The sequence below is a fragment of the Notamacropus eugenii genome, chromosome 2 (assembly GCF_028372415.1).
Source record: "Notamacropus eugenii isolate mMacEug1 chromosome 2, mMacEug1.pri_v2, whole genome shotgun sequence".
Classification (NCBI taxonomy): domain Eukaryota; kingdom Metazoa; phylum Chordata; class Mammalia; order Diprotodontia; family Macropodidae; genus Notamacropus; species Notamacropus eugenii.
The window spans coordinates 322,450,713-322,476,484 of record NC_092873.1 but is presented as its reverse complement, the minus strand read 5'-3'; the positions used below and the strand labels follow the sequence as shown (position 1 = coordinate 322,476,484).

General features: G+C 36.2%; 1 protein-coding gene across 4 annotated transcripts in view; it reads left to right on the top strand.

The window, feature by feature from the left end:
• Positions 1 to 25,772, top strand: part of TBC1D16 (TBC1 domain family member 16) — a 130,033-nt gene that overhangs the window by 1,992 nt on the left and 102,269 nt on the right. For 3 of the 4 annotated variants that reach the window (XM_072645223.1, XM_072645220.1, XM_072645221.1), the window contains exon 2: positions 1,013 to 1,122. The exons of the other annotated variant lie outside the window; for it this stretch is intronic. The gene's annotated coding sequence lies outside the window, so the exon portion shown is untranslated. The remainder of the gene's footprint in view (positions 1 to 1,012; positions 1,123 to 25,772) is intronic. 4 annotated transcript variants of the gene reach the window in all.

Here is a 25,772-nt window from a genome sequence, read left to right as displayed (position 1 = left end):
TTCACTTCATAATTTTGCTTTTATTGTTCTTTTTGTGCCCTCTCAGTGTTGTTTGTTCTCACCATTAGTTGGCCTGTTCATGTTAGAACTGGGTGAGCTTTCTGCTATGATATAATTTTTTTGGCTCTCCGCTTAAGAAATTTTACTTCATTTGAGTCGTCTCCTTTTTCTTGTTATTTTCTGTTTTTTTCCTCCTTATGAGCAATTTAAAATTCCTAAAATAATTTTGGAGCCCTTCCAGAACCCAGATAAATCTGGAGACTTTCAGATGTTGTCATCATGTGTTAGCCTGATACTAATTTGATTCAGATTTGAGTTGCAATTAGAAAACTAGTGAAGAAGAGAAGGGTTTGCCTTTAATGGATAAATGTTTACTGCCTTCCTCAAGTTCATCTGAGAAGCAGGGCTAGATGCCAGGGCTTTCATGATCTGATCCTGTAGATTGAATTTCTTTTGTACTTGAAGGCTTTTAATAATCTAACTTAGAATTAAGAGACATTGGAAAATTGAATGTAACAGGGTATGTTATCATGTAGGAGGAAGAAGAAAGTCAGAATCCGACCCTTTTTCCCACCTGACTCACAGATTAAAGGTGTGACCTATGTGGAATTATTTTACCTATGCCTTTTTTTTGTCCACTGTATAGAATAGTTTTTGTAAGTCCTCTCTCATACTGATGTTGAAATTCAGTTCATTAATAATTGAGATCTTTGTTGAAAGCTTTTGAAGTATTTTTTACTATTAATTCTAAGGTGAATTTGTGACTGTCTATGGCTTGTATTGGTTGTTAAGTACCTTTAGGTGAATTACCTAGATGCAGAAACTAGATACCAACTTCAGGACAGAACCTAGATACCAACCTCGGGACATGAATAAACATAGTTCTTAAATGACCTTTGCTTTTAAAAGCCACTTTGGAGGGTTTTCTTTGTTAACAGTTCATTTATTTGCTCCTACATAAATTAAAGGAGATAATCTTTCCAGCACTTTGCTTTATGTTTCTGTTTTTCAGGCAAAGCAGTATGGCTTGCTATGCTAAGTTATATATAGAAATTCAGGGACCATCAGACCTTCCACCTCTACAACAAGTTCTTGTGACAATTAATGTTCATCTATAAATTGGTAAGAATTCACTAATCTCAGTGGGTTATGGATGATTTAACAATACAGATGTATGGGAAAACATAAAATTTAAGCTTTCTTAGTCTACCTTGTATCGGGGATGGGAAACCTTCGACCCTGAGGCCACATGTGGTCTTCTAGGTCTTTGGGTCCAACCTTTTGACTGAGTCTACGTTTTGCAGAACAAATCCTTTTATTAAGGGGATTTATTCTATGAATTTTGGGTTCAGTCAAAGGGCTGCACTTGAGGACCTGGAGGGCCATATGTGGCCTTGAGGCCAAAGACCTATAAATCTTTGTTAATCTCTTTGTCTTTGAGTGCAGTGATTTGTTGGGATTTTCCAGATTTGGATTGCCTCATACACTTTTTTTATTACTTGTATTTGTCATTCAGGTTAAGGGAATTAGGGTGAAAAGTAGACTTTTAGTAATTCATAATTCTTGCAATGTGATTAATATTTAGCATTATTTATTAATCTTTAGCTGTAGCTACCTCTTATGATTCCTTGGAGAAATCATAAGAGGCTTGATCTTGAACATGAAGTCATTGTATTGGGTAGGACTTTTTTGATGTACTTCAGCTTAATGGGTATGAATTCATTTGACATATGGGAAGAAAACTGGTAAGATTTCCTGTATTTTTCTCAAGTGTAAAGGAAAAGAATATAGGAAAACATTCCCTATCCCAGATTGTGATAGTTGTTTTATTTTATTTTATATTTTTTTGCTGAACATTTCTGGTATTGAACTTTAATATTACTACTTTTTCCAATTATCTGCTCTGTTTGAAGCAGTTCCTTTGTCCCAGCTTCTCAAAGGCTAAGAAATCTAATGTGGTTTGAATCTTGTCTTCACTTGTTTCTGTTGTATAGCATAAGGAAAGAAAAAGACATGGTTCCAAATAGTAGTCAGTTGGAATTTTGAGTATCTCTTTGTTTATGTATACGTGTATATTATACACATTTATTTAAATAATATTAAAATATATTGCTGATGATACTTCCCTTATTTTTATTTGTATGACTGGAAACATAGCCAGTTGTCTTAAGTTCCTGCTAATTTATATATGTTTGGTTTATTTTACTAGCTATAAACTATACAGTACTGTCAAGCTTAGTAATCTGGTTTCGTGTTTGGTCATTAATACCTAGATTTTTCATTATGTTAAGAGAAGACTTGGCTTCTCAAATGTTAAATTATGCCATTTAAACAGAATATTTTTCCTAGGGAGGATTTTTTGTTATTTTTCAGGGTGATCATCAATATGATTTTTATATTAGCTTTCAAGGCTGCACAAAGGGTGGATTCACCTCCAGCTAGAATATTTTTAAGTTTTCCATGGAGTTAGGGTATGAACCAGTTGAGAGTTAGTACAGGGAAGCAGTTACCCTGTAATTGTGTTGTCCTCTTACAGTGGGGCAGTGGTTCTCAAACTTTTTGGTCTCTGAACTTCCTTTATGCCCTTAGAAATTATTGAGGACCCCCCTCCTTTGTGTTACATCTATCGGTAGTTTACCATATTAGAAATTAAACCATCTTAATATTACTATGAAAATAATTTTGACCTTGTGAGTCCCCAACAGGGTCTTTTCAAACCACATTTTGAGAATTACTGTAGTAGGGAAGCCATGGGAATCATTCTTCAGTATGAACAATCCAAGGTTATTCACTGTGGGTTGTTCCTTAACCCTTAGTTATTTTAAATATGGTAGAAGTTGAACATGCTTCTCCAAATTCTATAAAAAGTTCTTACCACTAGTAGTCCTGACTATCCTTGGGTTACATTTTCTACTGGCTGAATTGCAAACATAATCAGTGCAGAAAATAAATTCTTTTATTTCTCTTAACTGAGATAATTGAATAAAGGAAAGTTGGGAGAAAGATATCAGTCAAGATAGGGTTATCTGCAGATTAGTCTTTTTTACTCAACACTGAACAGGAAAGGGGTTTGGAAACACTTCCTCATCATCCTTAAGTACAACCAAACATGGGTATTAGTTACCTACAAGGGATACTATTGTAGGTAGCCTAGACCTTAACCATAGGCAGTCAGGGGTCCCCTGTGGCTTCAGGACAGGTGTTCAGTGGCAGCAGATGTTCTATGGTAGGGAAGAAATCTTTGTGTGTGTGAATGAAACTGCTCATGTTTGATTATACTTGGAGTGATTTGTTAGCTGCTTCTATATAGCTTGGGCTTCTGAGGTTGGAAGCAATGAATTGGTTTCTGTTGGCTGAACTACTGTGACCAGAATCTGGAACATTGTACTATTAGAAGATTGAGTGATTTGTCCTCCTGTGTCAGGCTTACCCTTTTTTAAGGTATAGGCCACAATATTAGTATACTTGGCTTTCTTAGTTTTTTTCTTTTTACTAGAAGGATTTAGAATAGAAAAACAATTTTTGATACTCTTAGGTCTACTTTTCCTGCCTTTTTTGGAAATTGGCATTGCTTATAAGATAAAATACAGACTCCTTACTCTGGCATTTAAGGCCTTCCGCTATCTGGTTGTAGTGTACTTTTTCAACCTTATTTCCTTATAAGGCCAAATTTAATGGCCTTTTCAGTTTTCTGCCTCCCTTTCTCTTATTTTCTCTCTGTCCTTTCTCCCATGTTGCACTGTCAAATCCAAAGTTCTTGAGAGAGACCTTCAGAGTATCCTTGTGTTGCTTTTTCTGGCCACCATGTGATCGCCTGCCCCATGCAACTTCTCCATAAAATAATCTTTTTGGCATGCGTACATTTTGCATTTGAACAACGTGGCCAGCCCATGGAGTTGCGCTCTCTGAAGCATAGTATAGATACTTATTTGGCAGTTCAGCTCGAGCAAGGACTTCCGTATCTGGTACCTTATCCTGCCTGATGATCCTCAGAATCTTCCTAAGACAGTTCAAGTGGAAGTGATTCAGTTTCTTGGCATGGCGCTGGTAGACTGTCCATGTTTCACAAGCATATAACAATGAGGTCAGCACAATGGCTCTGTAGACCTGCAGTTTGGTAGTCAGTGTAATATCTCTTCTCTCCCAAACTTTTTTTTGGAGTCTCCCAAACACTGAGCCAGCTCTGGCAATGCATGCATCAACCTCATTGTCAATGTGTACGTCCCTGGAAAGTACACTACCAAGGTAAGTGAACTTATCCACAGCATTCAAAACTTCTCCATTTCTTGTAACCAGTGGTTCCATGTATGGATGTGTGGTGGTGACTGATGGAGCACCTATGTTTTATTTATTATTAGGCCAAAATTAGCACAGGCAGCAGAGAATTGATCCATACTTTGTTGCATCTCATACTTTGTTGCATCTCAGCTTCAGAGGCTGCATGGAGTGCACAATCGTCTGCAAACAGAAAATCATGCACCAACACTCTCTCCACTTTGGTCAATTTTCAAATTGAAGAACTTACTATCATTATGGTAGTTGACCTTGATGCTATGTTCATCTTCGTTGAAAGCATTTGTCAACATGACTGAAAACATCATGCTCAAAAGCATGGGAGCGTTGCACACAGCCCTCTTTCACTCCATTGGTGACTGGAAAGGCACGAGAGCATTGTCCATTATCCAGAACCTGGGCAAACATGCCATCATGAAATTGCGTGTGTAGGGGGAGGACTAGTACCATTGGTGTGATGGCTGCTGAACCCTTTTCGGGGGGTCTCTCCACCTTTGGTGTCTACCTGTTCCACCTAACTCTCACCTGTGCCTCCAAGAAGCTGCAGCATGGGCAGTAGCTACACCCCAGTAAACTATTTTGGCAGATGGGCCAAACCAGATTCAGGGTAACCAATGGTTCTCAAACCCATTGGTGAGTTATGGGAGGTATCTACTTCAAGCATGTGAACTCTTCCTCTGATAGAATGGGTGGATGATAACTTGCAGTTTGACAGGGTTACAAAATTAGTAGAATGTAAGAATGCTGTAGATACAGGTTAACCTAGAGTTTAGCAAAGCATTTTATAAAGTATCTTATATTATTCTTGTGGAGAAGATAGAGACATATAGACTGGAAGATAATATAAATCGATTCAAAACTGGTAGAAGAGATAGACTCAAAAAGTATTTGCTAATGATTCATTGTCACTTTGGCAGAACATCTCCACTAGAGAGTGGCCCTATGCCGTGCAGTTCATTCTCATCAGATTCACAGATGACGCACAGATGGGAAGTTTAGCTAACATGGGATAACAGAATTGGGATCCAAAAAGATCTTGACTGGCTGTGATATTGGTCTGCATTAATGAAGGCATGACTTCCAAAAATAAGGAACTGATATTTCCACTGTTCTCTTGCCCTTGTCATACCACATCTGAAATAATATATTCAGTTCTGGATTTCACAGTTTACGAAGGATATTGATAAACTGAAGCGTACAGAAGAGAAAAATGGTGGTGAAGTATCTTGAATCTGTGAATCAAGAAATCATTCAAAAAACATTTATTTATTAAGCACATATTTCATGCTAGGCAGTGTGCTAAACACTGGGAATACAATGACAGAAATGAAATGGTCTCTGTCTTCAAGGAGTTTATTTTCTGTATATGAAATTAATATGAGATAATTTTGGGAGGGAGGGCACTAGTAGCTGTGGGAATTAGGAAAGGTTTCACATATATAGAGGTATTTTCAGCTAAATTTTGAAGAAAATCAGAGATTTCCACAAATAGAGGTGAAGAGAAAGTAATGGTCATATCATGAAGGACATCTAATGCACAGGTACCTAGATGGGAAATAAATAGCTAGTAGGTTAGTTCAGTATGACAACTAGGATTCATGTATTAGAATTCATGTATTAAAAGAGTGAAAAAGTAGGAACAGGCCAAATTGTAAAGACCTTTTAATGCCAGATCGAGAAATCTATACTTGATCCTTTATACTCAATCATTTTTCACCTCTATGAAGATAACTCCCAAATTGGTATCTCAAGCCTTGACTGTACCCTAGAATGCCAGTCTCATTTCTTTTCTGGCAGTGGAAATCTCAGAACAACTTTTTTTTTATTTTATGTTTTCTTTGTTAATTTTTTACATTTAAAAAAAATTGTTTCTAGTTTTCAGCATTCAGTTTCACAGGCTTTTGAGTTTTAAATTTCTTCCCTCTCTCTCTCCCTCCTCCCCAAAGTGGCATGCAATCTGATATAGGCTCTACATAAACATTCATATTAAACTAAAGAAGAATTATAACCAAAAGAAACAAAAGAGAGCCAATAATATGCTTTGGTCTGCTTCAGACTCTAATTTTTTCTCTGGATGTGGATAGCATTTTACGTCATGAGCCTTTTGGATTTGTCTTAGAATCTTACATTACTGAGAAGAGCTAAGTTTATCAAAATTAGTCATCACCTAATGTGGCTGTAACTGTGTACAATCTTCTGGTTCTGCTCACTTCACTCAGCATCAGTTCGTATAAGTCTTTCCAGGTTTTTCTGAAGTCAACCTGCTCAGCATTTCTTATGACACAGTAGTATTCCATTATATTTATATACCACAACTTGTTCAACCATTTCCTGATTGATGGGCATTCCCTCTGTTTCCAATTCTTTGCCACCACAAAAAGAGCTGCTGTAAATATTTTTGTCCATGTGAGTCTCCAGTCTCATTTCTTAAGCTGTCTGCCGGTTATTTCCCCCTAGATGTCCTGCTTGTACCTCAGTCATCATGTCCCAAATTGAACTCCAGAATCTTGCCCTTTCGCTTCACCATTTCCCCAACTTACTTAAGCTTTAAATTTCTGTGTCATTTATGACCCTTTCCTTTCCTTCACTCTGGAACCAATTAGTGTTAGTACCTGTTAATTATTATCTTCACAATGTCTCTTGACACTAGTTTGTCTAATAAATACTTATTTTTGTCCTTCCTCATGATCCTATGACTGACTTGTTTTATATTTGTATCCTTAGGACTTAGCACAGTGCCTTAAGGACACCTTAAACATTGTGTCAGGTTAAATTTCCAGGTATCTTAAACCAAAATCTAGCTGTAAGTATATCTCACAGGCACCAGAGAGAGGAGAATGTTTGGGGGATGTGGAGAGCACGGATTTCTCTCTCAATTTTGTGGCTTTTTTTAAACTTGGTAAACTGTTTTGGCTATTTCTGCTTGAGTGAAGTTGTTTATCTCAACTTCTAGAATGCTCAACCTTCTTGGGACAGAAATTGTAATTCCTTGAGGCAAATTGTACAATAAATGACCTTCTTGTAAATATTTTTTGGAACCAGTGTTTTGCACTGACATTGAAATATAGGCCTTATTGCATCAGTATTAATTTTATTTAAATGACTAAGAACTCATAGATTAGTTGCTTCCTGGTGATACCTATTTTAGACTAGCAGCAGAGCCACTTTTTGGCAAGATAATAAATGAAGGAAATTTTTCTTTCAGTATCCCACTCTTCCTGTTGTCCACTTTTTCATTTCCAATTTCCTCTCTATAGATGCCAAGTGCCCTTATGTCACTATCTAGTTGGCTTAAATATCCCACTGTGATATCGCCTCTAGCCTTGGCTTCCCTAAGCAGTACTTGGTATTAAAACAATTACTTTTACCAAGTTCAAAATCTCCTCCTCAAAAACATTCATTCCTTCTGGTTGTTACATCTTAATTTTTAGACAGGAATCTTCCTAGAATCTCTAGTTTCCTAGCTTACCTCAAATGCTACCTACTACTCCGCCATCCAAATCACTGTGTATTTATTTTATATAAATTTATATGTGTACATGGTGTGTCATCTATAGAATATAAATTCTTTGAGGGCAAGGACTTTTTCATTTTTGCCTTTGAATCCCCAGTGCCAAGTATAGTGCTGGCACATTTTATGGTTCAGTAAATGCATATTGAACTTGTTTACATTTAGGCTGGAATAGCATGGCCTTTAACTCCCCAGGGCATTTATGCTTTTGAAAATTAAATTTTCTTTTTTATTATGAACTCAACAAATGCAAACATATCAATATACAAAGACAAAAAATAAGATTCAATCAATCAGTCAACAAGTATTTATTAAGGACCTACTATGTCCCAGACAATGTTACAGATGCTGGGACTACAAATATGAATAATAAAATAATTCCTACTTACAGTGAGCTTACATACTAATGGAAGGGATTACAAGTACATATATATTATACATATACACTATAAATATAAAGTGTATAAATACACATATAGATACACACACAAAGTAGCTATGGTTACTTGGGAGGGAAGGTACTTGCAGGTGGAGAGATGTGGAGGTACTTCATTGATTTTATCTGAATACATCTGAATACATCCCCTGAGGCAGAAGTGAGGGACTGCATTGCCGACTGCATTGGGGAATGTTTGATACACAGACACCGAAATGAAAGAGTCATGATTATAAGGAATAGTGTGGCTGAATGGAGTGTGGGAAGCGAGTAATATCAAATGAGGCTGGAGAGGCAGATTGAAGCCAGGTTGTATATGCTTTAGACTCTAAAGTCCAGAGGTATAGGAAGCCAAGGGGTTGGTTAAATAGGTGTGTCACGTGGCTAGATCTGTACTTAAAGAAAATTACTTTGGTACCTATGTAAGGTAGACTAGATGGTGAGAGAGTTGATGTAGAGAGACCAATTATGAGACTGTTGGAATAATCTAATTGAGAGGAGATGTGGACCTGAACTAAGTGGGTAGCTGTGTGGTTGGAGAGATTGGTGAAGGTGCAATGGTAAGATTTGGTGGTTGATTGAATATGTAGAGGGAAGGAGAGTTAGGAGGCTAGGATAATGCTTGGATTATGAACCTGAAACACTAAAAATATGATGGTACCTTCAACAGAAATAGGAAAGTTTGGAGAAAGAAAGAGCTAATCTGGAAAGAGAATAAATTCAGTTGGAGCAGATGAAAGGTTGAGACGTCTCCAGGACATTTTGTTTGAAATGCCAACAGAAAGTTGGTGATAAGGGACTGAAACTTGGGGGAGTAGATGTGGAAGTTATCTGCATAGAGGTGATAATTAAACTATGGGAGCTGATGAGGGGAGAGAGAGAGACAGAGACTGAGGCAGAGACAAAGACAGAGAGACACTGCTTTTCTCTTATCTTTCCTGGAATTACTTATCCATCTTCCTTCCCTTTCTGGTTCTTCTTTATGTGTAGTCTTCTCCCATTAGAATGCAAACTTCTTGAAGGCAGAGACTTATTTTGCTTGTTTCTACTTGTAACCTTGGCATTAACACAGTGCTTGGCACATTGTAAGCTTTTAATGAATGCTTTGTCATTTATTCATTATATAAATTGTTTTCTTTCTGTTTACTCTTCTGTTCATATATAGCTTTCCAAGTTTTTCTGAATCTGCCATACGGTATTATTCCTTTATATTTATATGACATAATTTGTTCAGCCATCTCCTAGTGGATGGGCATTCCCTTAGTTTCCAGGTCTTCCCTACAACAGAAAATGTTGCTAAAAATATTTTTGTAAAGATGAGTCATTTCCCTCTGTCTTTGATGGTTTTGGTAGTACAAGCCTCTTACTGGTATTAACAGTGATGTTTTTTGAATATAACTCCAAATTGCTTTCCAGAGTGGTTGGATCAATTTATAGCTCTACCAAGACAGTATTAGTATACTTTTCCTCCCACAGCCCCTCCAATAAATGCCATTTTCCTCTTTTGTTTCTTGCCAATCTGATGGATGTGAGGTAAAAACCTCCAAGTTGTTTCAATTTGCATTTCTCTTATCATGAGTTAAGGGAGCACTTTTTTTATGTTAGTTGTAAAAAATAAAAATCTAAAGGAAAAGAGCTTTAAAAGACTTATGAATTCAGTGGCCAATCATGACTCCTTAAGACTGATAATGAACATGCTTCCCACCTTTTGACAGAAAGGTAATAAACTAGTGGTGAAAAATAAGATATACATTTTCAGTAATGAGCAATGTGTTGATTTGTTTATCTCTATCTAATAATAACCCTAGTTATTATAAGGAAAGATTTTTAACTTTTGCCTTTAACTAGCCCCACCATATATCACCTCAAGGTCTTTTTCTGTTTTTCTATCTTTTCCTCTATCATTCCACCAGAAAGCCTGGTGGTTTTGTGAGCTTTATATCCTGCTACTTTAATCGTTATTGTTTCAGTTGATTTTTAATTGAATCAATTAGATTCTCTAAGTAAACCATCATATCAACAAAAAGTAATAATTTTGTTCTTTGTTTAAGCATATTCCCACAATTTCATTATTTTGTCTTAGTATAATAGCTAACTTTTTTAGAACTATATCAAGTAGTAGTGGAGAAATCCTTGCATTACCCTTGATCTTACGGGAAAGGTCTTTATTATTTCTCCAATATAGATAATACTGGCTCTTGTTTTTATGTAGATATTGCTTATCATATTTGCGTATGATTATTTCTTCTCCAACTCTGTCTTGTCTCTTAAACTCATCTTTCTTGTCCCTTTCCTGGATATTTCCTTGTTGCTTTTACTATGATATACTTATGCATTAAAGTGTTTGTATTTTTTAAAGAGAGTGAGTTTCATGAGATGCCCGTTCTTCTTGTTTGCATAATCTTCTACTGCACTCCAGTTATGAGAAAGTAAGTTTATTCCCTTTCTTTCTCCCACTCTTTCCTTTCTTCTATTCTTTCAAAGCAAGTAAAACAATACGAACCTAGAGTAAGATCCTGATTTAATCTTTCTTTGCTCCCTGTTTTAACCTTACAGATGGTGGGATTCTGAAGGGATTCTGAAGGTCTCTTCTCCCAATTGTGATGAAAAAACTTGCTCATCATTTAGCTCTTTTAGATTGCTCAAATGTGTTTACTTTTCTTAGTGTCTCTTGTCTCTTATATTTGCAATTCATAGAGTCTACACAGCTCTATTTTTTCAACTAGAATGATTGAAAGTCTTCTAATCTAGGAAAGCAGGAGTTCTTAACCTATTTTGTGTCATGGACTACTACTTTGGCAGTCTGGTGAAGTTTCTGGACCTCTTCTTAAGGATGATGTTTGTTATGACTAATAAATGTGGAAATATGTTTGATATGATTATACATATATAGCCTATATTAGATTACATGTTGTCTTGGGGAAGGGGGAAGGGAAGAAGGGAGAAAAATTTAGAACTCAAAATCTTACAAAAGTGAATGTTGAAAACTAAAAATAAATTAATCTAAAAATGATGTTTGTTTTCTACATTTATAATTTAAGGATTTGCTAAATTTTAGTTAAAGATTAGTGAAAACAATTTCCTATCCAAGTTAAGAGAACCTCTGAAATTTAACCCTGGGTTAAAAACTAGGAGGCACAACTAACTCAGCCTTTCTCTAATTGATGGACACCCCCATTGTTTCCAATTATTTACTGTAACCAAAAAAATTGCTATAGCATTTTTGTATTCATAAATCTTTTTTTCTTTCTTTGATTTCTCCAGGGGTAAGCCAGGATATTACTAGTCTAAAGGGCATGCACAGGTTAGCAACTTTTTTGGGCACAGTTCCAAGGAATATCTGGTAGACCAGTTTACAGGTCTACAAAATGATGCATTAGTGTGCCAGTTTCCCTATGACCTCTTTAGCAATTGTAATTTTCCTTTTTTTGCCATCTTTGCTACTCTGTTGGGCAAGAATTGGAACCTCATATTTGCTTTAATTTGCATTTTTTCTAATTATTAGTGATTTTGGAGCACTTTTTCATATAGATTTTATTAGCTTCCATTTCTTCCTTTGAAAACTACTTGTTCATGTTTTTGATTGCAATTTCTTCATTGGAAAATGACTTTTGTTAATTTGTAACAAACAGATTTGAATCAATTCCTTTCTTGGATATATGAGACCCTTATAAGAGAAACTTTCTGCAAAGATTTTCCCCCAATTAACTCTTCTAATTTTAATTTAATTGGTTTTGTTTATGTAAAGTTTTAAAAACATTTATAGGATCAAAATTACCCATTTTATGTTGTGTGATTCTTTATCCCTTGTTTAGTTATGACTATTTCTCCACTGTCTGTAGTTGTGAAAGGTAATCTGTTTTGTTGATGTACTTTAAGAAACATCACTGTCATTTCCTGCTGAATTCCTTCTTGTTACTGCTAGTAGAGCTCTCTCATGTAATAAATAAACAAGCTTAGCAAAACAAATCAAGACATTGACCATGTCTGGAAAATGTATGCATGTATTTTGCAGTTGTAGTCTGCAGCTACAGGAGATGGGAGGCATGCTTTGCCTTAGTCTTCTGAAATTATAGTTGATCCCTCCATTGATCAGAACTGAAGTCCTTCAGAATTGTTTTCCTTAACATTGTTGTGTTCCTTATTTGTTTTCCTTATTCTGTTCATTTTGTTTTCTGATCATATAAGCCTTCCCAAATTTCTCCTAATGCTTCATGTTATTTCTTATGACTCAATATTATATTACATTCACATGTTACAATTAGTTCAACCATTGACCAGTTGATGAGAACTCACTTTGTTTCTAGTTCTTGGCTATTACAAAAAGTACTATTGTAAATATTTTTGTAGATTTGGGAGCATTTCTTTTTGACTCCCTTGGTGTAGATACCTGGTAATGGCATAACTATGTCAAAGAATTCAGTTACTGGTCATGCCCTCACCTTATTTTACTGAAAATAGTTTCCATTCTTAAAGGCCTAGCTGAAGTGTCTCCTCCTCCAATATGTATTCCCTTATCTTTCCTAAACTGAAGTGAGTGTTTTTTTAGATCCTTTATTTTTTTGGTGAGAGTGACCTGATCTGTGATTTCATCAGTTAAAAGGAATTTGTGGTGTGGAAATGCCCTATTCCAGTACAGATCTGAAGTTGTTCTGCTACATTGAGTCTTTGAGAGTCATTTGGGAACACTAAGACGTTAAATGACTTGCCAAGGGTCACATAGCCAGTATGTGTCAAACCTGGGTCTTGAACTCAGGTTTTTGTGACTTTGAAGCCAATTCTGTTATCCAGTATACCATGGTTGCCTTTCTATATCTCATAACCCTATTATAATTTGTATTATGATTGAGCGGTTTTATAATCTTCCCCAATCATATATTTTTTTGAGCGAAGCAACTCCTCTTATAAATGTTCATAAAACCTTTGTCACCTTACATTTGCATAGTAAAAAGTTAAAAGTTTTTTGAATACAGTCTTTTCTTGAGAATTTTTTATCTAAACACCAGAGTTATAGTCATATTAATAGTAGGAAGAAAGCATTAAACCCACTAAGCTTATAATTCATTTGGGGAGATATGGAACAGTATAAGATTACATATAGTTAAATGCCAAATGATAAAATGATGTCAGGCTAAATGATCACTGATAGAACTTTTAACTCTAATAGTCTGTGATTCTCTTTGAAAATAGTAAAGTTTTATTGTTGGTTTAAAACAGAGCTACTAACTCATAAAACAGTACTGATGTGACTTATTTCCTAGGGATTGAGGAAAAGCTTTGTTATAGTACTTAAAAAGTACATCAAGTTGCTTGTCTTATTATGGTTTCATATAACTAATTTCTTCTTAGAATCACATTTCTTGCTATAGGACTTAATCTTGCTTCCTTTGACAAGTACTAACTTATGAACCTTTTCTGAGGATGTAAACTCTCTTAAGAGGATATTTACTCTGTTAGATGAGTTCTTGAAAACACTTTTCTGAACATGTATTAAAAATCACTCACCAGATCCATAGAACAATGTCTTGTTTCAGACCTGGGTGTTCTGGCTCCTACAAGCTGTCAAAGTGTGGATACCCATTTAGGATCTTAGTTTCTCCATATTGTACCCTGGTATCCTCCTTGTCCTTTTCAAATGATATTGAAAACAAGTGAGGTATTCATTGCCTTCTGGGAGAGAGAGCATTATTCTAATCCATATTGTTTGTTTTTATTGTTTTTCTTGCTAAAGCACAGAAATGTACAGGTTAGCACTCATTCCTTGCCAGACCCTTCCATCACTGTTGGTGGCCCCCGATCCTCCCATGTCCCTGTCTTCCCTCTTTTCCTCAATTACTTGGAGTAATTTAAAAAAAATTATTTTTGTATATCTTTTGTTTTTATATTGCCTAAACTTCATCCTGTATCCCTCCCCCAGAGAACCATCTCAGATTTTTTTTTTTAGAAACAAAGAGGAAAAAGGAAAAAAATCATAAAATACTATTAATACAGTATCAAAAAAAAAATCTGAGAATATATAAGCATTCCACATTTGTGAACAGCAGCCCTTTGTCCATCAGCTTCATCTCTAAAGAAGTAGGAGTTATCTTTTCATCCCTTCTTTTGAGCTAAGCTTGCTCTTTGTAATTTTGCAGTGTTTCACTTTGTTGTTATTCTTTCCCTTTATGTTTTTTTAGTCATTTGTTGTCTCTGCTTAACTTTACTTTGTATCAGTTTACGTATTTCTTTCCTTTCTTATCTTGTATCCTTTTTCTTATAGCACAGTGATACATTCATCTACCATAATTTATTTAGCCATTCCAATGGGTATCACTTTTGTTTCCAATTCTTTGCCACCACAAAAAGTTCTGCTATAAATATTTGGTGTCAAAGGGACCTTTCTTTTTATCAGAGACAATGCCTGGTAGTAGAATCTGGGGAGGCAAAGAGTGTGAATATTTTAACCACTTTTATTTGCATAATTCCAAATTTGTTTCCAAAATGGCTGTACTAATTCACAGCTCCACCAACAGGATATTGGTGTGCAGCAGCATCTTTGACATTACTTTTTTGCCTGCTTGATGTAATTATCCAACAGATGATTATGAATTCATTTATATAACCCACATTTTCCCCCTGGAATCCCTATGAAGTCTTGTTCAGGCTGTCCTCATTTAAAAAACTGAACTTAAGCAACTTTTAAAAGAAAAAACAAATTCAGATGAATATCAGAGTCTGAACTGTCTACATCATTTTCATTTTCTTCCAACATTTGGTAATAATCTTACTTTTCTTTATAGAGTTGTAATTTATATATTTATAGTATCTCCTTTTTCATTTAGCATTTATTCATATACATATTTTCATATATTGGTATAATGTGTATTCTTGTCATTTTTGTAGCTTTACAGAGAGTCTGTTGTTTTTAACAAAGCAGAATTTATTTGGTCATTTCTATATTTCAGGCCCTGATCTCTTTTGAAATCTTTCCTCCTCTATCTTCTTTTGTTTTTGTTATCCTCAATTCATACTTCATTTATCTTCCATAGGGTAACACCACTTAAACTACATTACTGTTTTCAAAACTTTTTAAATATTCCATGTTGTTCTTTAAATCGTTATGAACTTCAGTATAGGTTTCAACATTTTTTATTAATTAGCTCCACCCATTCTGGCTAGTTTCTTTCATATGGTCCTTCCCTCTTCCCCTCTTATTAGGGATGCCCCGTAGTATTGAATGACCTTCTTTTGTTCACAAAATTACGTATATCCTTTCAGAATTAGCTCAAAATTTACCTCTTGCAGGGGAACAGTTCTTACTCACCATAACTAGATCTATAAGTCTCTTAGGTTAAGTAATATGGCCAGATGGCTCCTTACTCCTGTTTGTATTTGTATATACAACCCTCCCTCACTCAAAACAAAGTCAAGTGCAAGTCATGTCATTATTTCTCTGATGGCATGGTCTTCGGCAACGAAGGACAAACACACACACACACACTATTTGTACATTCACATATTTGTCCATCCTCTATTTCCTCTACAGTGTATGCTATTTTAGGGTAGGGACCCATAATAGTTCACATTATGTAAACTCTATAGCACATGGAATACAGTGTTCTCAGCAAGGACTCTTCTTTGATTCATTTTTTGATCTTGATGTGTGTACCCGACTATCCTTTGTTTTGCTAACCAGTTTATAATGCTATGGGAATAAAGAGGGCCCAGGTAGGACACCTCCCCACACCCTCTTTCCTTTACTCATTTAAGGCCAGATTAGCATACTCTTATCATTTTCCTTATAGAAAATTTGCAATATGAGAGGGAATCCTTTCTGCAAGATCCAGGGCTCCCTTTTCAAAATTGCAAGATGGAGGACAGTTTAAATTACATAAACGCTCTAAAATTCTTTTAGTTTATTATTATTATTATTATTTTTTACACCACTCTCATTTCCTCACAAGGAAAATCATTTAAACAGAATGAAGACTCAGTGACTAAATTTGACAGTGCATACATTCTGCATTTTTAGTCTCCTGCTTTTCTACTAAAGGAACTGAGGTGTGTTTCATCATCAGATTTATCAGTGTAGCCATTCAATTTCACTCTTCTGTGTTGTTTTAATATGATTGTAGTATTGTAAATTGTTCACCAGGTTCTGCTTATTTTCTTTCATGCAGATCTTCCCATGTTTCTCTAAGTTTCTTATATTTATGATTTCTTATGGCTCAATAATATTCCATTATAATCATATACCTCAATTTGTTTAGCTGTTTTTCAGTTGATGGTTACACCTTTGTTTTGTTTTGTTTTGTTTTTTGTATTCGTGGAAAAGGTTATGTCCTAAATAAACTAATACCATTTTGTTCCCTAGTCTAGGTCTAAGCAATGCCTTTGAATATCATTGGCAGACCTAAAGTACAGGCAGGAAAGGTAGTAAAAATAAAGAGGGAAAGAAAAGAAAGCAGTATATTTAATCGATAGAATTGGGAGAATGTTAAAATTGCTTGAATTAAAAAGTAGTAGCATCGATGTCATAGGTTGCATATTCCTACCGTAGTTGAACCTTGAGATTCTCCTCCCTTCATCATAAGCTTCAAGTTCCAAGTCCCTTTTCCTCTAGCCTGCTCAAAATCAGGTGCCAGATCTGTAGTTCTAACCTGATGAGAGCCTTCACCATTTTCTATGTAGTATAGTATCAGGTTAGATCAGAAGCATGAAATGGAGCCAAGAAATGGTTAGCCTGGAGTGGGCAAACAATTGACATTAAAGGAAAATACTCAGAGAATTGAACTTTCATAAAGGTTGTAATCCTGGTATAAAAGCAGAAACTATATATAGATAAGGAGTTTTAAAATAGAATAATCTGGCATAAATTAACACCTATAGTACCCATGTTTCTTCATCTGCCAAACAGGGATCACACTATTTACAGCACAGTACCTTTCATATAGTAGGCATTTAGTAAACATTTTTGTTGAATGACTGAAGCACAGCTTTCCTCCAGTTGTTTGACTTATTTTTCTTTTAAGCCATTAGACAGTAGAGCTTCAAAGAACTTTACAAGTTGAATTGTATATTATTGTTCTGTTAGGGGACTATAGAATGTGACCCCAGAATTATTTCTGAAAAATTCAGCCAGATTATTTCCCAGGTTGCTTATTAAATCTTTTTATCTAGAAGAGTCTAGATGTGGGTGGGTCAGTGGATGGAGTGCCATGCATGAAGTCAGGAAAACTCATGTTCCTGAGTTCAAATCTAAACTCTGACATGGAATAGCTGTATGACCTTGGCCAAGTCACTTAACCCTGTTTGCTTCACTTTCCTCTTCTTTAAAATGAGTTGGAGAAAGAAATGGGAAACCACTCTAGTATCTTTGCCAAGAAAACCCCATATGGGATCAGTAGTATAATACTGGAAAACAAGTGAACAACAACATCTTTTTATATAGAAATGTAACCTCCTAGAAGTGGCAAGTAGCAGCATCAAATTCCTACATGCAAGCCCAGCTGTGGTTGAGATGGGAAGGGAGCTGGAGTTGTGTGGTTCTCTTCATTTCTCATGGCCTTAGTAACTGTGGTAACTGTAATCTTGAGTCTATACAATTCTGAGAAATGAGACAGAGGAAAATAATCTTTCTTCCATGGCAGTTGAGGTGAAAAGTGGGAGGGAGTTGAGGAACTTCTCTCTCCCCCTATCTAGAATCATATACTTTGAAAGAAAGGGCCTTAGAGATCATCTTGCTTAACGTACTAATTTTATAGGTGAGGAAATGACCCTGAGAGATATGTCCCAAGTAATAAATAGCAGTGTCTAAACCCAGATCTTCTATATCCAAATCCAGAGTTCTTTTAGTCCCTACTATTTCTTTGTCTGTCTGGGGCAGATTTCATTTTTGGAGATAGCCAGATAGAAGGTAAAATGGAAAATTTTGATTATGTAAAATTGAAAAGGTTTGCAAAAGAAAAAATGTTAGAATTTGAAGAGAAGCTGTTAGCAGACAATGTCTTGGAAGCAAGTATTTTTTGATAAAGGCTTACTATTCAAAATTTATAGGGAACTGATAAGTACAAAAACCACCCCAACAGATAATCAGTAAAAGGATATGAACAGGCAGTTTTCAAATCAACCACATGTAACTATGTTCCAAATAGCAAACAATAAGAGTATTATGAATGAGATCCTGGGCAGCTAGGTGTGGTACAGCAGCAGTTAGTTAGAGTGCTAGACCTGGTGTTAGAGATGCACTGGACACACAAAAAGGTATCAAGGAAAATTTTTAAAAAATGGAGTTCAGAGTGTTACAAGTGAGCCCATCTAACAGGCCCCCAATTGTGAGAAACATGCTCACCTTAAATAAAGAACAATACCTGTTGTGAAATCAGGAAAACTTTTATTAATGTTTATGTCCATTCCCCCTGAATGGATGGGTAGCCTCCCCAGAAAGGTTACAGGATGACTACAATATGTGCAGAAAGATGGGGTTTCTTATGCTGTTTTCCTAACTTTGGATCTCTCGCAATACCGTGCCCTGGCCATGTGACTCCATGTTTTCCTCTCTGATAGGCCCTTCCTCACACAGCTCCTTGGGCCTGCACATTAGTTTCTGACCTCTAACCTGTCCATGCTAGGTCACAACCGTTATCACCTAGGAATGTGGACAACCTTCCCATGAGATCACCTTTTTGCAGTTCATAGCAGCTCACAGGCTTGCTGGCATCATAGATCAGTGGCTCAGACGGTCTCTCTTGCTATTCACACTTGGAGTTAAACTCAGAAGAACAGTAATTTAATAGTCCCATAAAAATCTTAAAATAGCAAGCTCCAATAATCAGTTTCAGATATGACTATAACTTCACATTAGCTAAGGAACATCTTTTGATGCACGTCTTAAGTAGCTTATATGCCTTTCTATACATGTTCTGGTTCCTGATTAACAATCTTCGTAAGTTATTGCTCTTTACATGTTTCTCAAACTACTCTATCCTTTTCTAACCATGCTTAACCTAAAAGAATGAGCTACACATGTGATAAATTCAAACACTAACTTCAACTTATGTTCATGAAATGAATTCGAATCAAAACAGAAACATTTAACTTTTCCATCAGTGCCAAATATTACCAGAGGCTACCTGCCTCTAAGAAACTTAGACTGAAATTCTTTTCCCCAAACTAAAGATGTCTTTGGTTTAGTATCAGTAATTAATTCAGTCAATTGTTTTTACCCAATTGGTCTTTGTAACATGTAAAAACCTTATTCCAAGTTAGGACCTTTGTCCATTATCCAAAAGAGTTTTAGTCCCATTTATCTAAAAGGGCCTAGAAAACTTCACCTTAAAAACTCCTTGGCTTTCCCCACGTGAACTGGCTCTCTAGAGGCTCATAAACTTTTCTGTATCACTATGCTCTATGTATATAAATCTCCACACTAATGGCCACTCACATCAAGACCATCCCTGAAACCCCCAGACCACCTGGGGCCACTCCTCCTCAGTCTGGGACTCTTTCCTCAATCCCTCTGTGGATGAGATAACAAGTTACATGATTTTTCTTAAAATACTTCCTCACACCCTACTTAACTGAAACCATCTGAAACTGACCCATCCAGAACTTATTCATCTTTCCAAGTCTCTCAATCCCATTACTCAGATTATCCAGTTCCTCCACATCTTAACTATAACTGTCTGTACTAGAATCCCTTTCTAGCTGAAATCTACCATTATATAGCAAACATCAACATTTTCACTGCTTATTTATAACCAAATATAAGTTTCAAATTATTAAATTTCTATCACATACTTTTAAAACCTCAATCTATATATTACAAACTCCAAATTTACAAATTGTGTAATGTTGCATCTAACATATACCCATCCTTGTGTTAAGCACTTTACAATAATAAATGCTGAATAACAATATATTTGTTCTGCTTAATCCTGATAGGAAGAGCATTTTCAGATGCTGCTTGTTATTCCTTCTGGACAGATTTTAACTTGAAATCATATCAAACCTGGATTTATAATCACTAATGATTTTAACCTTCCTTTTTTTTTTTTCAAATACTCTTGCTACTTAGAAGAAAACTTTATTTATAACTTCTCATAATCTCTTTTTACTCTGCTTCCTTAAAGAACTGAAACTCCCTTTTCCAGCTCTCCTCCCTGCTCCAAGGTCCACCAGACCAAGAGCTTTCCCAGTCTCATTCCAGCCTTTAAATCATATGGGGGGGGGGTAACCTTCCCCTTGTCCATATGGCCTGAGCCCATGGACATCCCGCCATCCCACCCATATCCTCCCCTTCAAACAGATACTGTTTCTTCCAGCTTCCTTGTTCCTTAAAAAGAAACTTAAGAGGTTAAGAGCCTAACAATTTAACTTATCAATAGAGCCACATTTTTTTAAAGTTGAATAATCTGCAAAGAGCAAAAATCTTTCTTTTCAAAAAGTTTTCTAACTCTCTATTAACACCATTATTAAGCCAAACAGTAAAGCATTTTTTTTCCTCTCTCTTCAACCCACTCACTCTTCTGAGGCTGCTGTAATCAGGGAGGAAAGGAAGGGGGAGATTAAGAGACAGCAGAATTCCAAGGGAAAGTCCAGCCACAGCTCTTGCTACTCTGGCTGGCTGTATTTGCAATTTAACAAAACACTTCACAAACACAGAACAGATAGAGCAATACAGTTTCTCTTTTTTTAGGAAATAAACTAATTTTAGATTAGACTGGTCAAAATTCAACTATTCATTTCAGCTTTGACTGATTCCAAGCCAATTTCAAAAGAATCCTTCCCAGAATCTAAATTCTCTTTCCCCCCTCTTTCTCTCTCCTCTCTCTCCAGAGAAGACAGGGTTAGGAATATACCCAGAGGATTATTCATCCCCTCCTAGGTACCATTATCTTAAGAGCGTTCACTCTCCATTTTAGGATTTATACTCTGAAAATCCCCAAAGGACTGGTTGTGCCTAAGATCCTGTGACAGACAAGGCAGTACTTAGCCACTGATTTTCTTGCCGTAGCTCAGGTCCCTGACTTACTCTGCCTCCAGCCATTCAGTCCATTATTTTAACTGCATTCCTGAGTTCACAGCAATTCCAGATAGTCCCGGAGAAGTTATAAGTCAAAAGACGGGGATAGGGCCTGTGGGTCTATGGCCCACTGAAAAAAATCAATGTGCATTCTCCCTTCCCCCACAAGCAAGATTCCATCCTAACCTTTCTAAAGCTAAAGAACCCGGACGAGCCCCCAAGAATTGTTAGAAGTGAACTTGTGTAACAAGCCCCCAACAGTGAGAAACATGCTCACCTTAAATAAAAAACAATGCCTGTTGTGAATGTGGACTACCGAACTTTCTTACTCCCCACAAGAGGAGGAAAAACTTTCCATGTCTTGTAACGGTGGTCTCCAGCATGAGTACTGGAGACTACAACAAAGTCAGAATAAGGCAGGCTTGTTATAGAATTCCAAACTTTGAATCTCACCGGCCACCATCTCCTGGCCATGTGATTTCATATTCTCCTCTCTGATAGGCTTTCCCTCAAACAGCTCATTGGGCTTGCACAGTAGTTTCTGACCTTTGCCTTACTGTACTAGGTCACAACCTGACCACCCAGAACTGTGGGAACAGAACTTGCTTGTTTCCCACACTGGGGTCAAGAAGACTCAATTTCCTGAGTTCAAATCTGGCCTCAGACACTTATGTGTGTCTGAGACACAAAGACACAGAGGGCCATGTGACTGTGAGCAAGTCATTTAACTCTGTTTGCCTCAGTTCTTTATCTATAAAATGAGCTAAAGAAGAAAATGGCAAACCACTTCAGTAGTTTTGCCAGGAAAACCCCAAATGGGGGTCATGAAAAATTGGATGTGACTGGAAAACAACTGAACAACAACAAATAAAAACAACTTTGAGATTCCCACCTCAGTTTTATCAGGTTGGCAAAGATAATAAAAGAGGAACATGGCTATTTTTGAAGTATATATGGGAAGATAGACTTACTAAATTCCAACTGAAAAAAATTCACAGATCACTACCAGACAAAATCTAAAAGCTGTCACCTCTAAGACACAGAGTACTTAAATTTAACAATTCAATTCAGAAACAAAAAGTTCTTTAGTGAACCAAGAGAAAGACCTACAAATACAAAGTACATTTGAATAACACCTGATTATTACAAATGCATGCGCGTGCACACACACACATGAAGAATGAAATAATGCATTGTAATGGGCAATGAAGCACAGGATGCAGCCCCTGTCTCCTACCCAGCAAATAACAAAGAAGAGTTTGAAACACTTTTAGACAGAAAATTAGAACTGGAGAGATTATTTGCTTCTTGAACACTCCAAACAAAAGAAATACAAGAGGAGTGAATAAATGTAGCAGACAAGTACAGCAATAGCAACGGAGCAGCAAGAGAGAGTAAGAGTCAGCTTTCTATACTCAGAGAGATAGGGGCAAAGGTAGATATCTGGTAAAGGTAACAGTGAAGACACAGACAAAGCATTATGAACAGAACTTGGTAATGACTTGCCTACAAATGAATGCTTCATTTGTGGGACGTTATAACATGGGAGGGTACATTAAAGAAAGGAAAAGGAACAGGGAAATAAAGATAAGTTGGTGATGTGCAGAGGATCCAATCAAAGACTAGAAATGAGGGGAAGATGACCTTTTGGCCTTAGAAAGAGAAGGGGAGTTGGGGGGAGGTTAAGAGACTGAAAAGAGAAGGAAAGAAAAGAGCCTTGCTCTGGTGGTAGAAGGGAGTTCCACTGATGAATGCTCCTTTGCAATAAAAGAGATGGTTGGTGAGGGAGATGAGGACCTTACACTGAATGAGGCATGATATGATGTTTAAAAAGTCTACTTATCCAAGAATGGGGGAGATGGAGTCCCTGGGGGCAATTGGCACCTGGAAGAGTGGGAAAACATGGACACAGGGAGATTTCCAACCACATGTAGAAAGGTCAATAAGAGGGCATAGATCACTAGTGGGGAAGGAGCACTACCATAGGGCAGTGTCCTCACACTGATATCTGCAATAGTTGGCACAATTCTGGGAATAAGGGAGGATGGAAAAGAAGAATCCAGAGAGTAAGCCCTACAAGGCAGTGGTAAAAAGGCATTAAGAAGGGAGAACCAAAAAAGTGTACTTTGGAAGTTCAAATTACATGAAAAATACAGAGAAAAGAAAGAGACTATACGATTATAGGGGTCATAAATCACAGGGAATGTGGGTCTAGAGTAAATAGAAAAGAAAATGGATAATGAAGAATGAAAAAAATTCCTTTTTGTGAAGGAGAGCAAAAAAGAAGAAATTTAAAAAACTAATATACAAAAAACTAGCTGAAGGGGAAGAAGAGAATGTGGAAATCTACTTGAATGAGGAAAAGAAGGGGAAGAATAGTAGATAAAAGCAAAATCCTAAAAGGCAAGGGTTAACAAACGAGAAGAGGGTATCAGGAGTGAGGAGAAAAGAACCAGTGGAAACAGGGCCACTGGAAAAAAAAAAGAAATTACTGTAAACTAACTAAAGGAATACTATACTGTTTACAGTAGAAGAGGGGGAAAAATCATAACTTGAATAAAAACCCAATATTAGAGACAAATGAAGGAAAATATAAACTTAACTCATAACTTTAAATGTGAAAGGATTAAACATGTCAATAAAACAAAAGAGAGATCAACTGGGTAAGAAAATAAAACCCTATAAACTGTTGTTTATAAGAAAAACATTTAAAAAAAAGACATACTGACATAAAACTGAGGGGACAGAAAAAAATTTGCTATTCATCAACTGAATCTAAAAAAGCAGGAGGTGCCAGCCTGCTAGCAAACAATGCAAAAACATTCAAAAAATTAAAGAACGGATGCACAAGGAAATTATGTTATGCTGAGAGGAAACATAGACAGCAATCAATATCTATAATAAATTTATATGCTCTAAATGCCTAAGCATCCAAAATCATAAAGGACATATTATTTGAGCTTCAAGAAGACATAGAACACAATAGTGAACAGAGACTTCGATATCTCTATCCATTTTAGGTAAGTCTAGCAGAAAGATAAATAAAAGAGAAACTAAGGAACTGAATAAATTTCTGGTGAAACTAAAGTTAAAAGATTAAAGACATCTTCACAGTAAAAGAATATACATATTTCTCTGTAACTAGTGGAATTTTCACAAAAACTGACTACATAACAGCACAAACAAATGTAAAAAGGCAGAAATAGATCATGCATTCAGTACAGACCATAATGCAATAAAAACTGAAATTAGTTTGGGGACCACAAACAAAAGATACAGATCAAAGTAGATGAATGAAATCTTAACTAATTAGTGGGTCAAAGAACAAATCACAAAAGCAATTAATAACTATCTAAAGGAAAATGATAATGACGAAGCAACATATCAAAATTGGTCAAAACCTTGCAATCATATTAACAAAATAGGAAAAGATTAATGAACTGAGTATACATTTTTTTAAAATTAAAAAGTCAACAAATAAACCTAAAATAAATACAAAAGGGGGATGTATTAAAAATGAGAGGGGGGAAAAAGAGAAATTGGAGGAAAAAACATAAATGATATTACCCAAAACTTCTTCTTTGAAAAACATAAAATTGGTAAACCCTTAGCAAATCTGATTGAAAAGAAGTGCAGAAAATTAAATCAATAGACTAGGAAATAATGGTGAAATCATAGCAAACCAGAAAAAATGAAAAGAATAATCAGAACATATTATGCACATTTTTATGCTAACAAAACTGAGAACATGAAAGTATAAAATATGTAAATTATCGGAATAGAAAGATAGCTTAAATAATTCAATCTCAGAAAAAGAAATTTATCTAGATGTATATAAAGGAAGTACCAAAGGAAAAAACTCCTAGTCCAGTTGTATTTACAGGACTCCTAATCTCATCATCTTCAGTGGTTTAACTCAGCCTAGGATACACAACACCTTGTCGAGTAGGGTACTTAACTCTTCCCAAAACCTTCCTCTATAGAGGTAAGAATTGGACTTCTAGTTCACTCCATTTTCCATTTACAAACTCTGTGTATAGATCTCTGTTCTGCTCTTTGCATTTCTCCTGGAGTTGTCCGGCAGCAAACATATCGATCTTTCCTCGGCCCTTCCCAAAGCCATACTGGCTCTCAGGTAGATGACCATTTGCCAGGTGAAGGATCAGTCTATCAAGGAGGACCCTGGCAAGAATCTCACCAGCAATGACTAAGAGGGAGACCTACCCTATTGTGGTTGTCCCAGAACAATCTACTCCCTTTGTTTTTATAGAGATGAGTGGTGGAGGCGTCCTTGAACTCCTGGGGAATAACCTCTTCTTGCCACATAACCCAGAAAATTTCAGTCAACATTTGTATGAACAGTGGAACCCCCCACCTTGTAAATTTCATCTGGAATAGCATCAGCACCAGGTACTTTGCCACAGAAAAGGAACCTAATGGCATTCAAATTTCTTCTGAGGTAAATGGTCAGTAGCTTCAGCACTGATTGATTATAATCTGTTGAGAACTCTATGGAAGTGTTCAGCCCA